Consider the following 21,821-nt stretch of genomic DNA (forward strand, 5'->3'; position numbering starts at 1 on the left):
GAAATCTGCAATGTCGCTCTATTGTTTCATCATCACAAACTCAAATCACTAAAATCATTAAAATTTAAATTTTTAAAAACTGAGTGTTAACTGTATACCATTGTGGGTGATACAGCGTTTTGTTATCATATTAGAATTCACTACACTGAAAACCACAAGAATAAGCCACTTCCATTAAAAAAAAACTCTTTTCATCGTTGGTCTCTATAAATGATACGGATTCTCTAATGGTTTTGTTCTTTGCCAAGGCAGGAAGGAATTTTCTTCGGCCATGGAGAGGCAAGGAACATTTTGTGTTACGTCAAACATGTTTCAACAGGTATGGTGATAAATTTCCGGGCAGCGATTACCAGTGCTTTATTATGCGTATATCAACAACTGGGGACCTGTGTATCTCAGTAATCGAAATAATTAACTTCACTGTTCCGTTGATGGAAATTTATGTTTCATTGCTACAAAATTGTTGATAACCATCCGATAAATAGTAAAATCTGTTTTTCGTGTAACAATTTATTTGCAATCAGTGCTTAGGGGCACTTTACGCATGCTGCAAATAAATCTGTTAACTTTATAACACTTAACCGTGTTTTTTATGTCGCTCCTCCAGGGACAAACACAACAGAAAGCTTGTCTTGCAGTGATCTCTTTTGGGAGGTTATTTTCCCATAATATCTCTTGATCACTGACCGTCGCATTCTCTTCAACTTGATAATTGTCAATGCACTCATCTTTGTGTATTTTTATTGCGCCTAGGTCGTCTCCTCCTCCAGCATAATTTCCATCTTCACTGTTAAGTATCCTGCAAATCTGCTCCTTATATTATTTTTCCCATTTTCTGCAAATCTGACTGATATAATAAAAAGAATCTGTTACGTCTTGGACCTGTATAATTATAATCATTAGGCTTACTATTATTATTATTGTTGTTACCATTATTACAGTTACTGAAGCATTAGCAGAGTTTTACGAAATTTCATAGAAACGGAGAGATGGAAATACGAGGGTTGTACAGAAAGCAAGTTCCGATCGGTCGTGAAATGGCAACCACAGTGAAAACCAGAAACATTTTATTTGCGACAGTTAGGTACACCTTCCACCTACTTCTCTACATAGTCGCCGCTCCAACTTCGAGTTTTGTCGTAGTGTTGTATCAACTTTCCAATATCTTCGTCATAGAAAGCCGCCCCCTGTGCTTTCGGCCAGTTATCTGCACTGGTCTGCAGCTCGTTGTCTGTGGAAAAATTTTGTCTTCATAGCCAGCGGTTCTTGTGAGCACAGATGAGACTCAGGGGGAGCCAATTACGGACTATATTGTGGGTGATCAAACACTTCTCATCGGAAACGCTGCAGGAGCGTCTTCACTGCCCCTGCATTGTGCGGCCGAGAATTGGCAGGAAGAAGGAACTGCTCGACAGTTGTGTTATGTGGGCTGCATGACACAGGTGATATCTCTAACCAGGCCCTCATACTTGGCGGGAGACGCTATTCCCTACACATCTTTCGTGTTCACTGTTCACTCAGAACTGAAAAGAGCGACGCGACACGGTCGACGGACATATTGGAGATACTGCCCAACACATCTGTGCAAAGCTTTACCAGATTTTCCCAGTGGTTTCCATTTCGCGACCGATCGGAACTTACTTTCCGGACAACCCTCGTAAATACACTAAGTTGACGAAAGTGAAGGGATACCTCTATGCACATGTAAAGATGGGGGTAGTATAGCGTACACAAGGTATAAAAGGGCAGTGCATTGGCGGAACTGCCATTAGTACTCAGATAAGAGGTTTATGGCCGCACGACGGGAAGTAAGACTTTGAACGCGGAATGGTGGTTTTGGCTAGACGCATGGGACATTCCATTTCGAATTCGTTAAGAAATTCAGTATTCCCAAAGCCACAGCTCAAGAGCGTACCGACAATACCAACTTTCAGAGATTACCTCTCACCACAGACTAACCAAGAATAGTGGCGTCTCCGTAGAGTTGTCAGTGCTAACATACAAAGAATACCGCGTGAAATAACTGCAGAAATCAATGTGGGGCGTATCCGTTAGTACAGTGTGGCAAAATCTGGCGTTCACGGGCTATGACACCACTAGACGACGCAGTGATTCCCAGCAGCACGACATCCGCTGCAGCGCCTCGGCTCGTGATCGTTTCGGCTGGGCCCTATAAACAGTGGCCTGGTCATATGAGTGCCGATTTCAGTTTGTAAGAGCTGATGGTAGGTTCCGAGTGCAGCGAAAGTCCCACGAAGCTATAAAGCAAGTTGTTAACAAGGTACTGTAGAAGCTATTGGTCACTCCATAGTGATGGGGCTGCGTTTACATGGAATGGAGTGCGTCCTTGTTATGTTCTGCTCCTTGGAGACCATTTGCAGTCATTCAGTGGCTTCATGTTTCCAAATAATGATGGAGGTTTATGGACGACGATGAGCCATGTCCACAACTGTTAGTGATTGGTTTGGAGAACATTGCGACAGTTCGAGCGAATGATTTGGGCACCCAGGTCGCCCGTCATGAATCCCATCAAACATTTATGGGACATAAGCGAGAGGTTAGTTCGTGCACAAACTCCTCGACCGGCACCACTCTTGCAGTTATGGACGTCTAAACAGTCAGCATGGCTCAAAATTTCTGCAAGGGACTTCCAACGACTTGTCACGCCGGCGGTGGTGGGTGAGACAGGAGCGACAATTGAATTTTTGTTTGAGGCTATTAAAGGTCTTGAGGACACTATTTATCTTTTGGAGGGAATCCAACCTAGTGACAGTTAGCTGGATAGGGTGCGGGCACAGTTAATGCATTTAACTAATCGGATAGCAGATTTAAGCACGTTAGATTTGGAAGATCATCACAAAAAATTAACCATTGAGTTGGGAACTTTGGTGAGCGCATTACAGTTTAAGCTTACGTGTTTGGAGTTGGATGGGAGGAAGGTTGAAGATATGGACTTGCGGTGTCAGGGAGAGACTGAGAGCCAGCACGGGGGTGTTACTGTTACATCCTCTGTCATGTTAGATGCTGTGTTTGCCATGTTGCCTAATCCTCTGGTCTATTTCGTCCGAGATATTACTGAATTGGTTGTGGAGTGACTTGATCAGGTGGAAAAATTATTGTGGCTATTGGTTCGCCTAGAACATCACCTGGCCGCCTTCCTTTCGTGTTCCGCACCAAGTAATTTTGTCGTTGTTGTACCCGTTAGCTAGAAGCGAGTTGCAGAACCTCCTCTCGCTAGCCATGGCGGAAGGGTTTTCCTTGCAGCAATTAAGGGAGCTCGTAATTAGGCTAAGGTTGGCCACCGGAGTTCGTAAACAGCTTGAGTGTCTTTACATTTGGGAAGTGCAGCGGGGTGAGAAACAGTTACATCAGTATGTCGATAGAGTTCAGACAGCCTCTTTGGCCTTGCTAAGTGATTTACCTGAACAAGAATTGGTCTCTATCGTTCTTAGGGGAATGCGTGTGGCGGGCAAGTCGCATTTAGTCTTCCCTAAGCAGTCTTCAACCTGGGAAGAGCTCCTTGACGTGGTCGTAGCAGCATCCGCATTACTACTTGAGAACCGTGTACGTCACGAGGTTAAGGGGTGAGACGTCGGCGCTGATTCCGCAGTATCTATATCCACTGAAGTTATCAAAAGGGAACCCCGGTGTTATTTCAGGTGCGCCAGTCGGCTCGTTTGGTGCGCTCTCGTCATCACCATGTTGTCAGTTTCTGTGTTACGCCGGGCAAAAGGGATCCTACACGATATGAGAAGGTATCCCACGGTTTCTGTCACCTCAGTATATAGTAACACTGTACTGAGGTACGTAGTTTCCCAACGATGCTACCAGTGAAAAACACAACCATTTGAAGCAAGTTTGCACCTACTACTTGGTTGGGGTCTACCTGTCCAAAGGTTAGCTGCAATACCAAAGTGCTGCCATTTTCTCGAAATATTTTTATAAAGTGAGTGGGGAATGCAGTACTATCACAGTAGTCCAGGGTTAATTTAGAAGTGTCAACCGGATGACAGTAAGGTGGTGAGCAAGTGTGGTCGCCAGTTTGGCGGGCAGGGAGCGTACCCGGCGAGAGAAGGGGCAGGGCACGACCGCGGACGGCCCCTTTGATCGGGAGCCCGTGAGTCATTACGGGGTATCCGCGCGCCCATCTGGCCGCGGCCCGCCCCAGGCCACGCCGCCGGGACCGCGGCCGCAGCGCCGGCCAGCGCCGCTTCCGGCTGCCGCCCGCGCTCACCACTCAGCCGGCCACCTGCCGTCGCGCGTAGAGCCACAAACCGCCAGTACTTCAGAGCGCAGTTAAGGAATTGTGTAGACCGAGACGTGAAATACAGGCTAAAGTAAATGACGACCTCGACCTCATCTTGTCGCAACTGAGGCGTTTTTCTGCATGGTTTATAACCATAGGACGCCCAACATACTAATTTATTCAAGAAATATCGAAAAATTTAACTATTTTTTTCATTTATTTTAATTTTGGATCTGAATGAACTATAGACAGATTGAAAGAGAGAGCTTTAAAGATAAAAAAAAGTGTGAGGTATTAGTTGAACTGCTTAGCATACCCTTAAGATGCTATAACTTTTTATGCGACTCGCATATTGGCGAATTCTTTACCAGTAAGTCAATCCATACCGGCGTGTGTATCAAATGGTTTAAATGGCTCTGAGCACTATGGGACATCTGTGGTCATCAGTCCCCTAGAACTTAGAACTACTTAAACCTACCTAACCTAAGGACATCACACACATCCATGCCCGAGGCAGGATTCGAACCTGCAACCGTAGCAGTCGCGCGGTTCCGGACTGAGCGCCTAGAACCGCTAGACCACCGCGGCCGGCTGTGTGTATCACTCCACGTTACGGTACAAACAACGTACACCGCACCGTGAGTGAATGAAAAAGTTTGGTTTCAAACAAGATACACAGCGCAGTTGTATCGTTCTGCAGATAGTTTTACTGCAGTACTGGGACGAAGATAAATGTCGGTAAGAAACCCTTATACCAAAATAATCAGGAAACATCCGTCGACAACCACCGAATTTTGTTCTATGGCTCTGAGCACTATGGGACTCAACTTCTGAGGTCATAAGTCCCATACAACTTAGAACTACTTAAACTAACTAACCTAAGGAGATCACACACATCCATGCCCGAGGCAGGATTCGAACCTGCCACCGTAGCGGTCGCGCGGCTCCAGACTGTAGCGTCCATCCCGGCCGGCTCTATGGAGATCGGGTAGCCTTGAAAATAACTGTAATATCCCTAAGGAAGCTGGTTTATTCGAAATGCAAAAAGCAGGCAACAACTAACGACGAACGAATGCATTGTTGCACGGCAACATGTACTAACAAAGCTTTCTCGAGCTTCCAGTTTCGACAAGTGGATAAAAACCCGCGAGCTTTCGGCCGAGTACTCTTCCACCATTCTCAAGTGATGATACCCGCGTGATTGCTGTCGGACAGACTGCGCGCACAATAGAACAACTCCATATAGAACACGAGAGGTGTTTCCACATACGGTATGCTACAAATGAACGCTAGCAGAACATTCTCTGGAAACCAAAAACAGATTTTCGTTTGACGAGACATCTGTTACTAATTGGTCAAATGGTTTCTGGGACAGCTTTATAAAAGAAACGACCGAGATGAAAATTTCCTGCCGGCCGGTGTGGCCGTGCGGTTAAAGGCGCTTCAGTCTGGAACCGCGTGACCGCTGCGGTCGCAGGTTCGAATCCTGCATCGGGCATGGATGTGTGTGATGTCCTTAGGTTAGTTAGGTTTAATTAGTTCTAAGTTCTAGGCGACTGATGACCTCAGAAGTTAAGTCGCATAGTGCTCAGAGCCATTTGAACCATTTTTTGAAAATTTCCTGTAACACCCACAATAAAGAAGGAGGTCTGCAGCTATGCACATCTTCAGACTCTAGCCACGGGGTGTGGCCGCGCGGTTAGAGGCGCCATTTCACGGATTGCAGGGCCCCCCCCCGCCGGAGCTTCGAGTTCTCCTTCGGGCCTGGGTGTGTGTGTTGTTCTTAGCATAACTTAGTTTAAGTAGTGTGTAAGTCTAGGGACCTATGACCTCAGCTGTTTGGTTCCTTAGGAGTTCACACGACTATTCAGACCCGGGCGTTGGGAGGTTGTAGTGAGTGCGTTGTCTGTACAATGAAATGACTACCATACAAGACACCTGCGACTTCACCGACCACAGGTAACTCACCATTGTACAGTGGTGTAGGAGCATTTGTCCGAAAGCTCGTGGGTGTTCACCCAACTGATGCAGTTGGAAGCTTAAGATACATTTGTTATCAAGTAACGACTTTTTATTTACATTCACCTAAATCTCTATCCTTACATTTTGTAACAGCTTAACGGCAGTAGCTTTTGGTAACAGTTTATACCATTACGTTTTCCTCCGATGTTTCATATTGTCATTCATACTACAAGGAGCAATCAATAAGTAATGCAACACTTTTTTGCTAAAAGCAGATTGGTTTTATTCAGAATTGCAATACACATTATTATTTCGCACTCTTTTGGCAGCAAAACCCCTATTTTTCAACATAAACTCCGATCAACGCGACGGCCTTAGAGCAACTTAGTGGGAGGGCCTGCACGCCCTCAAGGCACCGCTCTACTTCTCGATGTCGGGGCGAACGTCTTGCTGCATCAGTAAGCTCCCCAGTATCCATGTACTGATTCTCGCGGAGTGGATCCTTGATTGGACGATCCAGATGGAAGACTAAAGGTGTGAGATCAGGGCTGTGGGAATGGTTGGGGAAGAACAGTCCAACGAGGTTTTGTGAGCTCCTCTGGGGTGTGCACACTTGTGTGGGGCCTTGCGTTGTCATGGAGAAGGAGAAGTTGGTTTGCATTTCATGCCGATGAACACGCTAAAGTCGTTCCTTCAGTTTCCTGTGGGCAGCACAGTACACTCCAGAGTTGACAGTTGCACCATTCAGAGTCCAGGACACCGTCGTCTTCACTTTATCGGCTGACGGTGCGGCTTTGAACGTTTTGCTGCTGACAATTCTTCCGGGTTGTATGGCCATGGTCCATGGAACTCTTCAATCAATTGAAGAGTTCCATGGACCATGGCCATACAACCCGGAAGAATTCTCAGCAGGTGAAACATCCGGCCGTGAAGCCCTTCAATGTATGATTTGAACTTTTTCTTCGGAGGAGAGGTGCTGTGGCGCCACTCCATGGATTGCCGTTTTGTTTCCGGTTCGAGGTGATGAACACATGTTTCATCGCCTGTGAGGATGTTCGACGAAAATTTGTCACGATCATCCTCGTAACACATAAGCAACTCCGTACAAACGGTCCATCGTTACTCTTTATGATCTTCTGCTAGCGGCGAGGAATCCAGCGAGCACACGCTTTTGAGTACCGCAACTGGTGGACGAGTGTCTCAGTACTAACAACAGAGGCATCTAAGTCAGCAGCGAGGCTTCATTCTGATCCGTCGATCGCCTCGAACGAGAGTGCCCACACGTTCCAACATTGTAGGGATCACGGCTGTGTGCCTCCGGCTGGCACGCGGGAGACAGGTTTGCGAACCTTGTTGTGGTAATGAACGACGCCTCGCCCAACGACTCACCGTGCTTTTATTCACTGCCATGTGTCCGTAGACATTCTGCAATCGCCCACGAACGTCTGCGATGCTCTGGTTTTCCGCCAAAAGAAACTCAATGATATCTCTCTGCTTGGAACGCACTTCCGTTACAAACGTCATTATGAAGGCTACGTAAAGCGCTGGCACCAATCGGAACTCCATGAAACTATATCGGCTGAAGCGGAAATATTCCACGAGGTTGGACAACAAATTCCGTATTTTTTCAACTGAAACTGTCTGACAAAAATGCATGCGTTACTTATTTGACGCTCCTCGTATGATCTCTTAAAGTATGCTTCCTTCAAATTCATTTTGCAGTGCATATATCATAAGACTCATCATCCACATTAGATGCAGACAAGCACATGCAGGACGTAGTTACAACGGTGTAATACTACGGGGAGGAGAGTACGAAGGTGCACAGCACTGGCTGGGAACGCCGCAGCTAACACAATCGTCCACGTTTCGCGTTTGTTATTCAGCGGCGGCGGAGGCGCGCGAGACAGGACAGGGCAGAAGCCAAACGCCGTAAAAAAGGCGAGCAGCACGAGGGGGCGAGGGGCGCAGGCGAGATAGCGCCGGCCCCAGGGACGGCCGAGCAGGTCCGGCACTGGCTGCGGCGGCGGCGGCGGCGTCCAGCGGCGTCGCGACGGAAGGAGATGGATGGCCGGCCGGCCGGCGTCGCTCCCGCGGGCCCGCCATCACGTGACGCGACGCCGGGTCCGACGCCCGGCGTCGCATCTAATCTGGACGCGCATTTAGCGGACGGAGCGCGTGGGGCTTATGCAAATTACTCTTCCCCGATTTTTACACGGCTTCCCGCCTGCGCGCGCCTGTCCTCCGATAAAAATATACAAATTACATTATAGACGTCAACTGCTTTCCGTTTGTTTTGCGGCGCCGATAAACGCACGCGAGCGAGTGCGACGCGACACGAGCCGGCCCGGCCCGGCGCTGTGTACACGCCGCCGGCGCCGGCGCCGGTCGCTCTGCCAGCCCTTATCTTGGCGGAGCAGGTTTCGATTGTGGTCCGTCGGTGTTTTTTGTTTCCTCTGAAAGGACGGACTGATACGCGCAGAGGGCAGGCGCAACGACACAAAAAATAATAACAAATTAGCTGTTTGTACAGGCGGCGCAAACACGGTGGCGGGTGATAGGCGGCGCGTAATGACCGCCGCTCGTTTCGCGCTGCCCGCCGACGATACAGCACTGCGCCACCAGATAGCTGCCCGCTGCTGCCTTACACTGCAGCAGGCAAATTCGCAGTCGGCCAGTCGCTCGAGTCGGGCTGCGAGAATTTTTTGCATTGCCAGGAACGTTGCGACATCCTTGACACTTCGTGTGAGCTTTTCTGGAAATGACAGAAATGTAGTCATACGTCTAAACCTTCATATAATAGAAACAAAATAGTAGTACATTGATGGGATTAAGACCTTTTTCTCTTCTTGTCATCGTTTCTTTGAACCCATTTCGTTTTGTTTTACTTTTTGTGTTATATTGAGCATTTTGCTACAAATAAATGTACGACAACTGTCTGAACAATAAAGCGTTGTAGTATAGTGCCCCTTGCGACCTATAACAGATTTTCAAGACGGTAGGTTCAGCGGAAATAGAAAGAAAGAAATAAATAACTTTCACAAATTTGTTGAAGCTTTCATGGCCCTTTTGACTTCAGTCTCTAGATCTTCGGCCGAAATTCCTTTAACGGTTTTCCTGACATTTCGCCAGCACTAGTGGTTGGTATTGTCGAAGGTTCACCCTCCACTGCTGATGGCGGAACAGCGTTAAGACTGCGGCCAGAGGAAATATTTACTCGTCGTGCCAACGTCTGGGGGCTTTTTCCTGGCCATTATCACTGTCGTTGTGCGCTTGATACCTGCAACGGACGTTCACTGGAGCACTAGCATCCAGAATCCGTTTATCTTGAGGCTTTCTTTGTTCTTCTTGGAATTATTGTCTTGTTTGTGGCTTGCCTGAACGAGCTGTCGGGTTAGCTCTTCTCCACAGCGAGAATCTCCGTGTCTGCGAATATGATTATTTGCGTTTTCTGCAAGGTCAATTTCTCCACCTGTCCCAACCTCCAATACCGTTTACGCTCGGTGATCCTGTTACTGATGGATGTACATGTACACAATAAGAGACAAATTATCGACACTGCGAGTCTCCCATTTGTCCTTCGCTCTTTGATATTCGGCTTGTAAACAGCTTTTACGCCGCGCTTGCTCAATATACAGCCGATTCTGTTCGTCACCCTCGGGGCTTGTGGCAGAAAGGTCAAGTCTTTTACGTGTGCATCAGTCTTTCCGACGGGTGGATGAAGCAGAGAGTCCAAGAGTTTCGCCAGTTTATACGTCAGTGAACCAGGAGCGCTTACGATCGGTCTTAATGGTACACCATCTATATGGCTTTTTGCAACACATAGGACTAGGATGGTAGGGCTTCTATGTTACACAGGTTCCTCTGCACGCGTCCATTAACCATTTCGTATTCCATGTGATTCGATGTGTCGGATCTGTGGTTAGCTTTCGCCAAGTCATCAGCTTTAATAGGTCACGTGCCTTCTGCTCAAAATTTTCGGTTTTCATTACAATGCTCACATTTCCTTTGACAGCAGGCGGTACCAATACGCTCTTGTTGGCGTTAAGGTTCTTGATAGACTGAAACTCTTCTCTTTTCAGATTGCAAGCTGGTGGTTTTGCTCAACGCAATATCGTGGCGGTTTCAGTCCATAATTCCTCAGCTTTTTCACAACAAAGGATCCAGATGGTCCCTTCGGTGTTTAGCAATACATCCTACATAGGTAAATTTCTAGGAAAGACGGAGAAATTCCCTCCGCTTCGAACAGACAATTATTCTGAGGTCACTGGTCGTTCGCTTAGGTTGAGTACTGCGCTCGAACTGACTGCATATGTCAAACTTTTTTATTCTGTTGCTCGCTGCAGCTGTCGAGTTCATTCTGCATGCTACTATGAGCGATGGTGTCGGTTTTATCCCAGTCGGATAGAGGTATGCAGCCACTAAGTTGATGTAAAATATCCAAAATTTGCTCATCGCTTCTTTCCAAGTATCTTCGTGCTGCATGGACTGGCCTACAAAGACTCCAGTCCGCCACCAGCAATGAAAGGTGAACCATTGACAATGCCAGATTCGTCAGGAAAATCGTTAAACAAACGTCCGCCGAAGATCCGGAGACAGAAGCCAACAGGCAATACATCACATTTCGCCAACTTTGAAATTTATTATCTAAACTTTCAATTGCACAGAACCGACAATAAAAACAATGTGGTATACGAAAAATCAAAGTTCCAGGGTTAAATTACCAGTTCTTCCCTGGAACTCAAGGTCACATTCTTCACTGACAGTATTTTGTACTTGTAAAAATCTGCAGCTGAACTGCGTTTGCTATCTACGGTAGACTGAACCTTCCCTTATAATTGTCATGGATAGCTGATTCTCTGGTTGCAACAAGGTAATTACTTTTTTCTTCGAACAGAATCATGCTTAGTAAAGCACAGTGATGTGCAAACCATCCAGCGAATTTCGGATTATTTTACTTTAAGAAATACAAGTAAGACGACACTGGAAACATTTTAAATTGAATGCTGCAAAAAAGTTAAAAACTGAGTGGATTGGTAAAATTATATTTGTAGAAGTTCCGGTAATACAAATAAAAGTGAGTAACGAGATGTAATGAAAATTCTTGCTTCAAGGCACACGTTAGTGGAAAATATTAAGTTTCCCAGGAACAGTTAATTGGCGGTAAAAGAAGAAAATAAAAGGGTACATATATTATATAAAGTAAATCACAAAAAATAATGGATGTAAAAAGAATACGACCGATAAAACAAAGGAAGGAAGAAGTAATCATTATGCCAAATAAATCTTTTATTTTTGGAAGAAATCTGCTTTCGGCAATGTTTTTATTGAAAGTAATTGTATGTTTGCAAACCGAAAGTTAATTCGTGTTTTTCCACCAAATCATTGACTCAAAACTGTTTTTCTTAACATCTGCTGTTGAGAATTATCTACACATTCAAACGCTGGCATCTGTGTTGGAAATTTTCGTGAAAAGATTGTACCATTGTACCAACTGGATCTAGCATACCACGGCCGTTTTTAAGCAAAAATGAAAAGATTCCTACCGTCAGAGAAAGAATCTCTGAGTTATCTCCATCATTTCAGCAGCTGTAGGAGATCTTGTGACACTTCACTAGATTCGAAATTGATATTATGAAGCGCTAGGCTGCATACCAAATAAAATTTTTTGTCATGTTTGCCATTCGGGTACATCGGCATAGTGAGAAAGGAATGGAGATAGTGGTAAGTATCTTAATGGAATGAAATTCTTCCTCTAACAAAGGATTATTTGCCGAATATCATGAGTTGTTTTTTGTCTGTCACTAGATGGTAGTGTATCCAAGGACGTCAAGTGGACGGTCAGATTATACAGTTTTCTGCAGGCACACACCTAATGGGTTTCGTAACATGTTTACTGCGGAGATGTTTTTGAGGCGTAAACAGTACTGCTGTCGGTTATTAAATTATTTCTTCTATTGCTATTGGTGACGTTACAACGAACTGACCTGCGCATCCACTTCCCGTGTAGTAAGTCATACTGAAGATACGCTAGTATATGAATCGATGGGAAAAAGTGCATGAGTACAGATAATTAACCCATTATTACTTACACCATGAGGTACAGATCGTGTTAAAGATAGCAGCCACACAGCAATTAATGCTCATAATACGATGACTTAAAACTGAAGTAAACTCCATCCGGACAGGTCTCGGCAGACCCAGCAGCCTAGACGTTACTGGATGCAAATTTGGTGGGCGTGAGGACAGCACACCGCTTTCTTATCAATTAAGTAGCTTCTCAATTTGGCTCACAAGGGCCGAGAGCAACCCGCTTGCTAACTGCGCTCCGCAGACCGGACGGTCGGTCACCCAAGCCCGTCAGCATTTAGCGTCGGTGATCTGACGGGAACCGATGTTACCACTGCGGCAAAGTCGTTGACAGTACGATGACTTACATTTAAAAAATGTAGATGAAAACATACATGGATGAAAAATGGTTACCAATCAAATTTAGCATAAGTTCGTATCGTTACTCATGTCAGTTTAGGTTCCGGAATAATGTAGGAATACACGAGGCAATACTTACCCTACGACTTGGAAGATAGTTTAAAGAAAGCTAAACCTACATTTATAGAATTTATAGATTTAGAGAAAGTTTTTGACAGTTTTGATCGAAAAATAGTCTTTGAATTTCTGAAGGTAGCACGTGTAAAATACAGGGAGCGAAAGGTTACTTACAACATGAAGAGAAACCAGACTGCAGTTATAAGAGTCAAGGGACATGAAAGAGAAGCAGTAGGTAAGAAGAGAGTTAGGCAGCGCTGTAGCCTATTACCGACGTTATTGAGGCTGCACCTTGAGCAAGCAGTAAGAGAAACCAAGGGGAAATTTGGAGAGGTAAATAAAATTAGGAGAGAAGAAATGGAAACTTTGTGGTTTGCAATGACATGCAATGACTGCGATAGGCTTGGCAGATCAGTTGAACGAAATGGATCGTGTCTTAAAAACACGTTATAGGATAAGTATCAACAAAAGTAAAATAAGAGTAATGTAGTGTAACGCATCGAATGAGGCGGTGCTGAGATAATTAGATCAGGGAATGAGATATAAAAACTGTAGATCGGAGTTGCTATTTGGGCAACAAAATAACTGATGACAGCCGAAGTAGATACGATATAAAATGGAGACTGGTTGTAGCAATGAAAGTGTTTCTGGAAAAGAGGATTTTGTTACCATCTAGTATAAAATGAAATGTGGTGCTACAGAAATACGATAAAGGTTATGGATAGATAAAGTAAGTAATGAGGAAGTACTGAATGGAATCCACAAAACAAGAAATTTAACACAGTATGACTGAAAGAAGAGATTGGTTGATACAGCAAATACTGAGGCATGAAGTAATCGTCAGTTTGGTAATGAAGTGAAGCCCGGAGAGGGGAGACGAGGAGGTAAAAATCGCAGGAGACGAGTGCGTGAATACAGTAAGCATGCCGCAGTAGCTATTTGGAGAAGAAAAGGCTTGCACAGGATAGACTAGCATGGAGAGCTGTACCAAACCAGTCTTCGAACCGAAGACCACAGTAATGACGACCCTGTCTGTGCCGTGCGCCCTCTGGCGTGCAGAGGACCTCAAATAGGGCGCTGACTTACGTACTTGTCGTCGATGAGGGTCATGGATGGCTTCTTATCGGTTATTGTTATCCTAGTTGGGACTGGCAAGTGATTTTCAGCGCTGTGGCCCGCCTTTCCGATCTCTGCCATTAATACGTTGTTGACCACAGGTATAGATTTTTGGATGTAGTTGTCCGCGGTCAGAGTCTCTCATAGTGCACCCTTGTCACGATGGCACATAAAATGCCCCTTTCATGAACAACAACTGAAACGGAGACATCCATCATGTGGCATCCAAGATTTGGCCGCGATCAAATGCGCCGGTGGCTGGCACCTGCCAGTCCTGGCCTGCATCCGCCTGTCACGACGACGCCATTAAAAGGTCTGAAGGCACCCCAGTCATGTGACATGGCCAGACAAAAACTGGAGTCCCCGTGGTCACAGGAGGGCTCTCTCACACACAGCAGCTATCAGTAGACCAGTTATTCGTGGACGTAAACGTTCTATAGAAACCTTCAAGAACTGTGCTTTGTTCCGAGTCAGTCTATCTGTGTTTCTCGTTTGTTGGGGAATTTCCAGAAATATTGTCATTAGGAATCTCACAAAAGTGTTGTAATATGCATTAAAACGCATTTTCAATTCCCGTAACACAATTAAAATATTCAGCCTTATCTAAACTTTTCAAAAGGTTGCAGGGTGTTTTCGTTGTCATACTTCGCTTCAGTCATTTTATGCACATTCACAGTGATAAATAAGCGTGGTCTAAGAATGAACGCTATAGGTTTCCTTGCAGCTGAAAGTGAAGATCGCAGTTGTATATGATGGTGACGATACATAGGATGATGCATTTCTAATACTACGTGCAAAAGCAATAATGTGTGCCTAGAGAGTTATTATACATAGTGGTGTCAGAAAATTTTGCGATATAGAAAAGTAATGTGGAACCTAACGTAAAGAGAACGAAAAAAATAATAACTATACAATGCACGCTGACAATTTATGAGCAACCAGTCGCGGCAGCAGTTCACAGTTGCCAGTGTCAGGTCGTCTCCTTGAAAGAACGTGGCTACATGTGCCTCAAGTGGACTAGAGAAACCACAGATAAATCCTTTTGAGCATGTGTCCAGTTGCCAAGCTAACAGGTTCCTTTCTAGCTGGTTGGCTATTCCGACAGCGTATCGAAACGGTCCAGCTGCGTAACGGGAGGGCAGAGCAGCCCATCGTAACAGTTATGTAGGGAATGAGTATAAAATAAAAGTTTGCACAATGGACCCCTGTGTACACAGCAGCTTCGTAGTGACCAGCAGCGTAATTAACGGTTATATATTGACATATCTGTATTTAACAGTCTGTACTGGGAAGTTGTATGCACAACCTTTACGTACCGAGTTGTTGTGTGCTGAACAGACGCATACTGAACAGACATGTACGGTATAGTGGTGCAATGTATTGTCCAGTCGCACACTAACATGTAGATACTGAACAACTGGTCATCCATAATAAACTCTTCGTCATTGGGACGCTAAGCTCTGTTCTTCCTGAGCAGTTATGTAACGTTCTTATTTTGGGCGTTAGCAGTGAACTGATGTAAGGGTAACATAAATATTTGTATGACGGTATTTAATTGCATACAAAAAAATAGAATTGTTAGAACAGTGCTTCTGATTCCTTTATTTGGATAAAAACAGTACTTGCAGTTTCGGTACAGGCTTAGAGTTTAGCGCGCAACACAAAGTTCCGGCTTGGCTGCGTTATGCAAAGAAGTACTGCAGGTCCATGAATAAAGCCAAAGTCCGACTTACTTCAATGAAAATTCTAACACTAAGTATTATAGACCAAGCCCAGAGCATATCTAGTCAACAAGAGGGCAGACGGCTTGCGCGTTGTAAGCATGTATACTGATAATTAGTTGACCACAGTATCATTGTACCTGTATGTGCGGGAGCTTAGATTGGATTATCGTGAGTTTCTATCGTGATATTTTGCGAGAACACATTGTGCAACTTGGCAGTATATGCACGACTGTCTTGAAGTCATACACAATGCGACGCGTTTTCCTTAGTCACCATTATACTTGTTGACTGTAGGGTCACCATGTGTTTCAGGTAACAGCCATCTGAAGCAAAGTTCAATAATATCATGGTCGGGTAGAACGACACCGCCTTGTTTTTCACTTTGCGGGCAGCTTTGCGTATGTAGTCCCGCCGTTCATGGCAGCTAGTAAATGCTCTCACTATCTGAGTAGCTGTCTACAGCAATAAGCAGATTAAGGCCAGCTGTTTAGCCGAGTAAAAAAGAAATATCGAGATATGGGACATTGGTCTTTATCACCATTGCATTTATCCACGGTCCGTGGTCGAGTTTGTTATTGCAAGGTAACACGGTGACATTCGACCCACAGTAAATTCTTTGATTCTGGTGGTGAGAGAACCTTGTTTTCGTCGCAATCTGGCCAGCTAAAGGATGAAGCACATTCGCTATCTAAGTATACCTGGACACTTTGTGTAATGCGGAACAGACCAGTAGATCAGTAGACGTCACGAGAGGCGGACCCACCAGTAAAAAGGAGACGAACAGTACTGCGTTGTCAGTAGAGACGCAGTGATTACTCAAGAGAGCTCAGTGACTAAGACCTGGAGTAATCATTGGGTGTCACCCCAGTGAGAAACGTATCAGGGACATATCAACCCTTCTATAGCAGTCCAAGCTGACTTTTACTGTTGTGGTTATGAAGTGGAAATACGAAGGAACAACAGCAGCTAAACTATTACTTCGCAGAACGCATATACTAACGGGCAGAGATTCTCGAGCATTGCGAAAGGTAGTTGTAAAATATGGCACGAAATCAGAAGATGAAATCACTCGTGATTCCAAAGTGTTACCAGCAGTCCAGCTTGAACAACGGCTGTGAATGCGGTACAACGGCGGAGCAGCTCCTCATAAGCCACACATTTCTGCTGTCAGCGCTAAGAGACGGTTCGGTTGGTGTCAAGAGCGACACCACTGGACAGTGGAAGACTGGAAACGAGTGATTCTGAGTGGTGAATCACATCATACCCTGTGGTAATGCGATGGAAGTCGTTGGGTTTGGTGAGTGCCGTGACGAGCAGTGACAATAGTGAAATATTGAGGCGATGGTGTTAAGGTAGGAGGGAGTTTTTGGTGGTTTGGGTGCCGTTTCCTCACTGTGCTTAAGAAAACGCTAAATGCGGAAATACAGTAACACGTTTTACACCATTGTGTACTGCGTACAGCAGAGAAACAGTTCAGAGACGAATATTGTTTGTATCAGATTGACGATCCACTTTGTCGTGAAGTAGAATGAGTGAGGCAAAGTTCTCTGGACAATAACATTCCTGAAACTGACTAGACTGCCCAGTGTCCCCACCTGAAACCAAAGGACTGCCTTTGGGATGAGTTAAACATTCGATTTCCCTCCAGATCCGAGCGTCCAAAACCGGAAACGTGTCTGGTTTCGCCTCTCCAGGAAGAATGCGCTGCCCTTCTTTCACAGACATTCAGAAACCTCTCTGAGAGTGTGCTCCGTGGAGTTCAAACTGTCAAAAGTGAAAGTTGGACACAACCCTTATTAATGTCCACTTACTGTTGTCCGGATACTTTTGATCAGATAGTGTAGGGGCATTCCCGTGGATGCTTCGCTGTGAATTGAAGCACGCATCTAGTGTGGGTGACGAAATATGTGCCGTAGGTGTTTTTCGTTAGGTACGCTCAAAATTCTGCACTGATACAATGGTCGGAATACTTGGAGTATTACAGTGCCTCGTAATGCAACGTGGCGGCGTCAGCGCTGTGGCGACAGCCCTCAGTGGGGCTACGCATCGGGTGTGGTGTTATTAATGAGGACGGCGGATCTGAGGCTGGCATCTGGTGATAGCGTGATGGCAGGCACGGGGGCGGCCGCTATCTCTTTCGCAGGCAGTTCGTCCCTCGGGAGGGCCTGCGGCTGCGGGCGCAGCCACGGCCGGCGATTAATGAAGCCGATTGCGGCAGGCGCCGCGCCGAGCCTTCTGCGAAGCGCGCCCACTGCCGTGTCGTTGCCGAGCCGTGTCGCCTGCGTTCACTGCGCTTCTTGCTGCCCTCGGCAGCAAATGCCGTCTTCGAACTTCTCCTGGCGGCGGAATTCTCGTGCGCTAAATGCATCGCCAAAATGTGTCGAATGGTACTTTTACTTTGCTATTACTACAGCAGAACAAGACAGATTGTCGCCAGAGTAATCTGTTGTTCTGAAACAGACAAGACGGATTACTGTAGAGAAGTCGAATGCCTCAGTTCTATTTGAGATAAATTACTAACTTCAGATCTGACGATTGCTTTAACAAATCTAGATGGTTTTCATGGGCCTCAGCTGCAACTGTAAGACAATGTGTGTACAAAATCTACCACGTTCTAAGATGGTGTTACGCATACACTTTTCAAAATACTAAGCTTTCAACGCATTCGGGAGAACGACGGTTCAAACCCGTGTCCGGCCATCCTGATTTCGGTTTTCGTGATTTCCCTAAATCACTTCATGCAAATGCCGGGATGGTTTCTTTGGAAGTGCATGGTCGACTTCCTTCCCCATCCTTCCCTAACCGATGACCTCGCTGTTTGGTCGCCTCCCACAAACCACCAACCAAGCAAGCAAGCTTTCAGTGAGGCATACGACACCAGTGTCTCAGTCACTGACACACTCTGCAGTACTCCACAGTCTATTAGTCTAGAGGAGGCACAAACAGACTTACGTACATCCCAAATGCTGATGCGTGCATTCCGTGGCCATCATTTAATTTCGTACTTACCTGTCCATCTATTGTTTCTTTACTAGTTTTCCTGCTTCCCTTCTGTAAGTTTTACACAACCCTGTGGTCAAGAGGAACTTTTATACGAATTACTTGTTCAAATGAACATGTATTACAAGGTAACCCATATCAAATATCGGTAATTTTAATATTTGATTTACCCGCATACTGATCATCCAACGGAGGATTCCGAACAAGGCCGGCCGAAGTGGCCTTGCGGTTCTACGCGCTACAGTCAGGAGCCGAGCGACCGCTACGGTTGCAGGTTCGAATCCTGCCTCGGGCATGGATGTGTGTGATGTCCTTAGGTTAGTTAGGTTTAATTAGTTCTAAGTTCTAGGCGACTGATGACCTCTGAAGTTAAGTCGCATATGGCTCAGAGCCATTTGAACCAGCCATTTAGGATTCCGAACAACCCCCCACACCCACGCTCCTACTTCCACAACAACAGTCACTTACATGTTTTCTTTCTCTCGTTTTTCTTTTTTTCCCTCAAGAACAGCTATATCCACTAACTATTCTACTGGTTGTATCGTCCTTGATATAGTTACGTCTTTTCTTTATCCAAGTTTCGCTGCACAGCCATCAGAAATTTTTTGATTGACGAAATAATTTGTCCCACGACTTTATATGTGCCGAAAATACAGTTTCTTAATACCACCATTGGGAAATTTCAGCAAAGAGCAATTCTGAAGTACTTTTAAAGTACTTAACATTACAGTACATTTCAAAAACCTCTGTAGCGACCTGACCTCTGTGGCCGAGCGGTTCTAGGCGCTTCAGTCCAGAACCGCGCTCCTGCTACGGTCGCAGGTTCGAATCCTGCCTCGCGCATGGATGTGTGTGATGTCCTTAGGTTAGTTAAGTTTAAGTAGTTCTAAGTCTAGGGGACTGATGACCTCAGATGTTAATTCCCATAGTTCTTAGAGCCATTTGAACCATTTTGAACCTCTGCAGCGTAAACTACCGAATAGCCTCTATTTTCAACAAATATACAGCAGAAATAATATGCTGGCTATGAATTGAACACCCGTCATCATTTCCACTAAGTGCTCTCATTGTAGACGAAAGAAATCATGGATGGCAACTCTAAGTGGCGACTTCCCAAATTTCTGAGTTTCACACTCCCATCATCGAAAGCGCTGGTCGTGTAACGGGGTAGTTGGCTTACTCTCGTTATTACGATCATAAAGCAAGCGAGAAATGGACACAGGGCGACATGGGCAGCCCGTTACAGTCCTCGCTGCCTCACCTGGAGGTCACTGGCAGGTGCCCAGTTGGAATATCTTGCTGGCAAGTAAATGGCAACCAGCTATAATCCTGTAATTTCTTGGAACATTTGTCTTCGTGTCATTTTAAGTTCACTTTTACTGCTTTTTCTGGTTATTTAATTTCCAAGCAATAACCATTGCTTGTTTGCGTATCTCATATTTCGGATTCATGCACTTCCTGCTTTCATTTTTTCATATTATTTGAACGAAAAATTCAGTCTTGGTTGCGGAGGTTTTTATTTTAATATTTCTACCTCCGCAACCAAAACTGTATTCTTTTCTCAAATCTTACACTGGTTGCTGTATCAGTCGCAATGTTGGAACGGAAGAAATTTTAGATAATTATTCTTCTTATATTCCCCCTTAGGGGGACATGTTGGTAGCAGTCATGTTATCGTTCTTCATCCTCTTATTAAAGCAGTTACATAAAAACACATTTATAAAAATAAGACAAATGTATAATGAAATTTTCACTCTACAGCGGAGTGTGCGCTGATATGAAACTTCCTGGCAGATTAAAACTGTGTGCCGGACCAAGACTCGAACTCGCGACCTTTGCAAAGGTTCCGAGTTCGAGTCTCGGTCCGGCACACAGTTTTAATCTGCCAAGAAGTTTCGTAAGAAAAGTGACTTTAGTCTTTATGGTACGTTGGTGAGTGTCATCTTGAGACATGTGAGGATGATGGTCTTGTGGGCTTCTGGTAACATTCTCTAACTGACAGATTTTTGACGCAGGTGGAACTGAAGAGGAAGTGATACGAGAAAGCATGTGCGATGAGTAATGGAAAGGATATAGTTACTGGGTGTAGGTGGTAAGAGACCGCTAGAACTGCAGCTGCGAAGGGAGAGGGAGGATACGAGCCTCCGACTGGAAGAGGCAGGATAGGCTACAGTTGATAGGAAAGCCAGAACTCAGTTTAGGAAGTTGAAGCGGTTGAAATTAACCTGAGGAAGGACCTAGTAAGTGCGAAGATCAGGGAAGGTGCGACACGTTTATGCAGGGTGTCTCTCCTAAGAGTCGTCAGGCGCATTTTCTCTGGTATATCGGCAGTTTAGTTTCTAACCCAAAAAAAATACTGCTCAACACGTGTTTCAAGCGACGCCCAGTGTCCATGGAAAGCGTCGGATTTCCTCTCGTTTTTAAAGCGGAATTTTACGTGCCCGTTCGACAGAGCAATCCCAAATTAGTCTAGTGCGATATTTGTTTTATCGAATGTATTAACAGGTACAGTAAAACAGGAAGATAAGCAGTATTTCAGCAGTGCTCTGACACGTGATAATTGCTGATGCCGTGCAGCAGCGCTGCTCAGTCGCTTCTAGACTACTTGTTATTCTTCCTTTTTTACTGTACCTGTTAATTCAATCGAATGAGCACATAAAATTCCACTAAAAAAATAATGTTCGTAACGGAATACAAACCAGCCGACACTTTCCGTCGACACTAGGCATCGCATAAAAGATGTGATGGTGCCGAATCCAGCTACACACTGCAAAAACTAAATTGCAAATAACTGTCGATATACCAGAGAAAATGCAGCTGACGACTCTTAGGATGAACACATTGTAGAGACAAGGTAGGAGGCCAGAGCTTTCACGGAGGGGTGGGGGGGGGGGGGCACAGGAGAGTGATTGGATTCGATTTTCCACGAGACTTACAACTGGGGTAAGCGTTTGAATTGTTTGAATAGATGTGGAACTTCTGCAATTTGGTACAGGATACGGGCTAGGGAGATGGAGTACACGGCCTTCAAGGATCTTGAGGAAACAGTAAAACTTGGCAGAGTATACCACACTGGCATATGTGAGTTTGGGGCGGTCGAGAGTATTCTACATTCATCAGTATGAAAATGCAACCAGAGTATATTTACTAGCACAATGAATTCGTGAATTACTGAATTTGTCTAAGTGACTTAAGCGTCTGATTGTAGATATGGGCGTGCATGAGAT

The sequence above is a fragment of the Schistocerca piceifrons genome, chromosome 5 (assembly GCF_021461385.2).
Source record: "Schistocerca piceifrons isolate TAMUIC-IGC-003096 chromosome 5, iqSchPice1.1, whole genome shotgun sequence".
Lineage (NCBI taxonomy): Eukaryota > Metazoa > Arthropoda > Insecta > Orthoptera > Acrididae > Schistocerca > Schistocerca piceifrons.